We start from the raw sequence: 6,000 nt of genomic DNA, 5'->3' as shown, positions 1-6,000 counted from the left end.
CACTGAATGCTTTACTAAGCAGTTAATATATACAGAGTATTATATTATCTTTAAATTTAAAGATGCATAATACAATCAATTCACAAGAAAGGTTCTACTATTTTCTAACTATAGCAAAACCACTTCAGAAGTAGGTTTTAAGTTATGAATAGAAAACAAGAAGAAAATCATGAATTGTCTTAAATAAGTAAAATAATAGTTTCTTTGGGAGGGAAAAACTATCTTTTTTTGGAGATGACCATAAAAACAGATTGTGGATCACTTGCAACTAGAAAAAAAGCCTAGGGCAGTGATACTCTTTTTATGGCTGTGGAAAGAATAACAACCCTGCAAACTACCTAACCCTCCCCATTACTACCAGAAAATAAATTAAGAAATAAAAATAAAACAATTGTATCATATCTGAGGAAGAATGAACTTTTAAGGAGATGCCAGGAAAAATGCAAGGAGTTCACATTAAGCAATTTCTATGAGCTAGACACTATACTAAATATTTTGGATACATTCTTCTATTTAATTCTTATATATTAACTCTTCGAGTTAGATATTATTATCTCCATTTTATAGATGAGGAAACAGAAAGATTGAGTAACTTGTTGAAGGTTATATCAGTAACACAGCTCAGATTTGAAATCCCCCCTTGTTTCAAGAATGTTTTCTTTTTTAGAAATATTAAAAAGCCTTCTGATTCAAGATGGTAGATCAAGGTCACCTGTTTATATTCATTCCCTCTCAAGGCTCTATTTCAAAGATAGTGAAAGATTGGTAAAATGTCCAAACCCACAACAATGGGGAGAATATGAAGGGGCCACAGCAGGTGAGAGATTTCAACGATTTTCTGGAAGATGGAAATTGGGTAGTTAAATTACGGAAGCATGAGGCAGAGTAGAGGAAGCTGTCACCAAGTCACAGGCAGAGGTGGCTCTAGTGAAACAGGGAGCTGGCTTTCCCTCCGTTACCCCCAGAAAATGCCACACTGATGGAGGCTGGGGATGAAAAGTTGAGTTGAAAAAAGGGGTTTGGAAAGCCTGTATATGGAACAATCAAAACCCCCATTCCTTTCTACCACTCTCATCCATAAAATTCATAGTAGTACAGCACCAACTTTCACTTCTGATACCCTCACTGAAAAAAAGGAAAGCTTATCTCTTGAAAAAAATTATGGTGAGAACTAATGCAAATAATATAGGTGTTGGTGCCTCAAAATACAGTCCTCCTCATTCTGGCATGGGGAGGTCCCCAGCCTAAGAGCCAGCTCCTGTTCCAAGTATGCGCCCATATCACGAGGTCAGCACTGGTCTCTGCTGACAGCAAGCTGGGCACTCAGCAGTGGTCCAGCCAGACCAGCCTTGCTGAGAAGTCCATACCGTTTAAGCCCCAGTACAACCTTCCTTTCTGTAGGTATTGGTTTCCTGTGGCCGCTGGAACAAATGACCACAATACTCTTGACTTAAAACAACAGAAATTTATTTTCTCACAGGCTGGGGGAACAGAAGTCTGAAATCAAGGCGTCAACAGGCCCATATTCCTTCTGGAGGCTCTAGAGGAGAATACGTTCCTCGCCTCTTCCAGCTTCTAGTGGCGTCCAGCATTCCTGACCAGCATTGCTCCAATCTCTGCCTGCATCTTCACATCACCTTCTCCTCTTTGTGTGTGTCGCATCTCCCTGTTATCAGAACGCCTGTGATGGCATTTAAGGCCCACATAGATAATGCAGGGTTATCTCCTCATCTTCAGATCCTCAACTTAACCAGATCTCCGTGGACTCTTTTATCAAACAGGGTAACATTTACATGTTCCCGGGCTTAGGCCCTGATACCTTTGGGGGCCACCATTTAGCCCATTGCATTGTACCCTGCTCGTTTGGTTTACGAGCCCAGTGAGCACATATAGGGTGCTAGGAAAAGAGGCTAATATCCATAGAACATCCAGGGCGCCCCGTCCCTCTGTTTATTGAGAACCTCTTCTACAGTGGGTGCCTTTGGTGAGCATTTACAGAGGACACCAGTAATGTCACACTCAGAGCTTCTCAACACTTCTTGTCATCAATCCTCAATTTTACTCCTTACAAGTTACTGAACACCTGGCCAAACCATTATCAACTGCCCAAAAGCCAATGTAAATTCATAACTTTGGTAATTTCTAGGAACAGTGGACGACCAGATGTACTGCCCCAAATCCTTTCATTGGGAGGATCTTCCTTCCACACATCTTTCAGGGCCAGTCCTAAATGAAGCTGTAACACTGCCACAGTGCATTTCCAGCTTGTTTGCATATATTATGTGGAACAGTTTGTAACCAGGCTCAGTTATTTTCTTTTTCAGTTTCTCAATCAGGGTTCCAGCATAAATTAAAATTTATCCCAGATGGTTTAAATGAAGAGCCTTTAATAAAGAGATCGTTTATAGAGGTGTAGGCAAGGTTAAAGGAACAAACAAAGGATGGTGAGGTACCCAGACACTAGCAAGGGTATGATGTTACTATCACCCGTCGACGTGAAGAAACAAGAGAAGAAAACAGTGCTCCTGGAGCTCCGTGAGAATTAAAACTACGGTAAGAGACTTGCCAGCAGTAGCTGTGGCTGTGGGGAGAGGTAGCTAGGGTCAGAGATGAAACACCCAAGTAGGGAGAAAGCATGGAACGGATGTTCTACCCACTCTATCCATCCATCCACGTATTGATCTCCTATTGATTGGAACCAACTGGAAGCCAGCTGACAAGGGAGACAAAGTGATGCAGTGTCCATATGGGTCAGTATCCTAGGACACAAAACAAGGCAGAAGGGATCAGAGGTGTGCAAACACAATCGACCTACACTTCAAAGGAACTTTCAAGAGGTCAGTCATGCGGGTTGAGGGAAAAGTGACACTGCAGCAGGAATGATGTAGTGGTAGCCTGAGGCACTGCCCATGCCACTTACCTGTGGCTTCATAACCTTCCACGCGATGAAAGGACGCTGCTGTGCATGCCTTAGTTTATGACATGGTGACTCAGGTAATTCCCAGTCCATGACAGGCAGCTCGGCTTACATGACCATGCGATAGTCTGTGATCAGATACACAAATTTCTGCCATGGTCCAAAAGTGGTCCAGGATCTGTTTCTTTTTTTTTTTTTTTTTAATTTATTTACTTATTTATTTATTTTTTGGCTGAGTTGGGTCTTCGTTGCTGCACGCGGGCTTTCTCTAGTTGCGGCGAGCGGGGGCTACTCTTTGTTGGGGTGTGCAGGCTTCTCATTGCGGTGGCTTCTCTTTGTTGCAGAGCACAGGCTCTAGGCACGTGGGCTGCAGTAGTTGTGGCACGTGGGCTCAGTAGTTGTGGCTCACGGGCTCTAGAGTGCAGGCTCAAGTGGCACACGGGCTTAGTTGCTCTGCGGCATGTGGGATCTTCCCGGATCAGGGCTCGAACCCCTGTCCTCTGCACTGGCGGGCAGATTCTTAACCACTGCGCCACCAGGGAAGTCCCCCAGGATCTGTTTCTTAAAAGAAAAGTTATTTGGAGACTAGATTGTGGCTTTGCTCTAAAACCCTAGAGGACTGCACTGTAATTCTAAATCAAGGCTGACTAGAGGCCCCTATAGGACTGCTTTCTGTCAGATTTTTCAAGAACCATTTGATCTGCTGGATCTTAAGGCTCAAACAGCAGAGCAACTTGCACTGCAGTCCATAGTAGGAACAAAGCCTTCTCTTACTCTGGCTCCATTCAGAACTGGCAGCCTGATGGGTTACTTGATCAGTGGGGCAAAGCAGCTCCCTCAAATGTATGTATGTTGGGCTTCCCTGATGGCACAGTGGTTAAGAATCTGCCTGCCAATGCAGGGGACACGGGTTCGAGCCCCGGTCCGGGAAGATCCCACATGCCGCGGAGCAACTAAGCCCGTGCGCCACAACTACTGAGCCTGCGCTCTAGAGCTCGCAAGCCACAACTACTGAAGCCCACGCACCTAGAGCCTGTGCTCCACAACAAGAGAAGCCCCCGCAATAAGCCTGCGCACCGCAACGAAGAGTAGCCCCCGCTCGCTGCAACTAGAGAAAGCCCACGCACAGCAACGAAGACCCAACGGAGCCATAAATAAATAAATAGATAGATAGATTAAAAAAAAATGTATGTATGTTGTTTCAAAGGTCCAGTGAAATTTACCCATCTAAGAAATTCACCTCTTTAATAGTGATGGGTAACAAAGTATAGCAATTGTCTTTCACTGAGGAGGAAATCTCTCAACCTGCTACAGACCACTCGCCTGCCCCAAACTATTGATGTCATGGCCCTTGAATTTACATGCCTCCCTCCCCCACCACCCCTTGGGCACACCTGTTCCTCACCAAGGAATCATGGTACTCTCTACCTCCTACTCACCATATCTAATAATATGATGGACCAAAGCAATATCTTATGGCATGATGAGACCAACAGGATTCCTAGATTACTACAGGATACTGGATAATTGACACTCTCCTGCAGTAAGATCACAAAGGAATAAAGGGGAAAGAAACTACTTTTGTTATCTCTGTATTGGAAAGGAGAAGAAAAACATTTAATAGATTAATAGCTAAATATCAGATGCCAAAATTATACTGATTTGCTTCAGTTAGTTGACTACGTCTAGAACAGCCACTGAACTCAGAGTTACATGATGAAGTTAATGATAATCCACTGTCATTCTCCAAGACTCTCCAATTTCTGGTCAGGTCAAAGAGGAGAGTTAAATGAGTGTATGATAAAAATCATCACTCCTGAACTTTCATGCCTATGATGCTGGCATGAACCTCTAACATTCACCGAGAAATGTGGCATTGCTTTTGGTCCACTGTTTCAGGAAGGAGGGGATATTTTAGGGGCTTTGACTTGGGCCTTTAATCCGTATTAGCCCTCATTCCATGAGACAGGGAACCAATGTCGAGATTCAGCCAAAGACTGAGAATGACTAATCCACTATACGTTCAGGAACCAGAGAGGATAGGTTCGGGGATCCTCAGGGCCTCTGTGAGATGGACTCGGGCCAAAACTACATTTATCACCTGGCCTCCTTAAGCCCCTGTTTTGACTGATGGTCACAGTAGCAATTTGGGTGCCCGATGACCAGCATCTGCTCAGTGTCCTAGTAATTCGCCCAAAGTCTGCTTATTACCCTTCCCTTTTGGCAAAAGCTAGTAGAATTTACAGTGCATCCTTGTGACAACGTCACAGGGCATCTTCTCAAGGGAATCCAACATTCCCTTCATTTAGGAAGCTTGGGGTCTATGAACTGACTCAGGAAATGAAAATTGGTGAGGGGACTCTATTGTGGTGACTCGAGCCATGCCTGTGTTCACTAACTTTAGAGTGAGGAATAGAAATCAAGTAGGTTGCCTATCTATTTCAGGCCTAGGGACATCCTAATAAATTAGCTGCCACCATAGATACTCATGGATAAAGCCATTTTAATAGCCACTGAGGGGAATTCCCTGGAGGTCCAGTGGTTAAGACTCTGCACTTCCACTGCAGGGGGGCACAGGTTTGATCCCTGGTCGGGGAACTAAGATCCAGAAAGCCACATGGTGGGGCCGATAATAATAATAAGCACTCAGACTCAGCTGCCCATTACCGTAACCATGTCCACTTTGTTTCTGGCATTTAAGTACTGGCATTTGGCCTCTGGCAATCTGCAATACCATCATTCCTACTGAAGTCAGGGAATGCATTTCAGAGACAGCACCTTCCCTCCTTCATCATCCTGAGGGGGATCAGAATACGTCACCCCAAAATACGCCACTTTGACATAAAGATTATTTTGAGCTGAAGGCAACTGAGAAAAAGCAGACACAGGGAAGAGCTCTCTGCCCTCCCTCGGACTGCCTAACAGCAGGGCATCAATTTCCTTTGTGAAGCTGACCCCTCCTCTCCTGTATCAGGAAAAGGAGAACAACTCTTATCCCTGAAAACAGAGAAGGCACAGAGGTGAGTCTGCATTAAAAAACCTTATGAAATAACCCTTATCTACCACGAGTTTCCCCCATATGT

Source organism: Balaenoptera ricei, chromosome 12, assembly GCF_028023285.1.
Source record: "Balaenoptera ricei isolate mBalRic1 chromosome 12, mBalRic1.hap2, whole genome shotgun sequence".
Lineage (NCBI taxonomy): Eukaryota > Metazoa > Chordata > Mammalia > Artiodactyla > Balaenopteridae > Balaenoptera > Balaenoptera ricei.
This window is presented reverse-complemented; position numbering follows the sequence as displayed.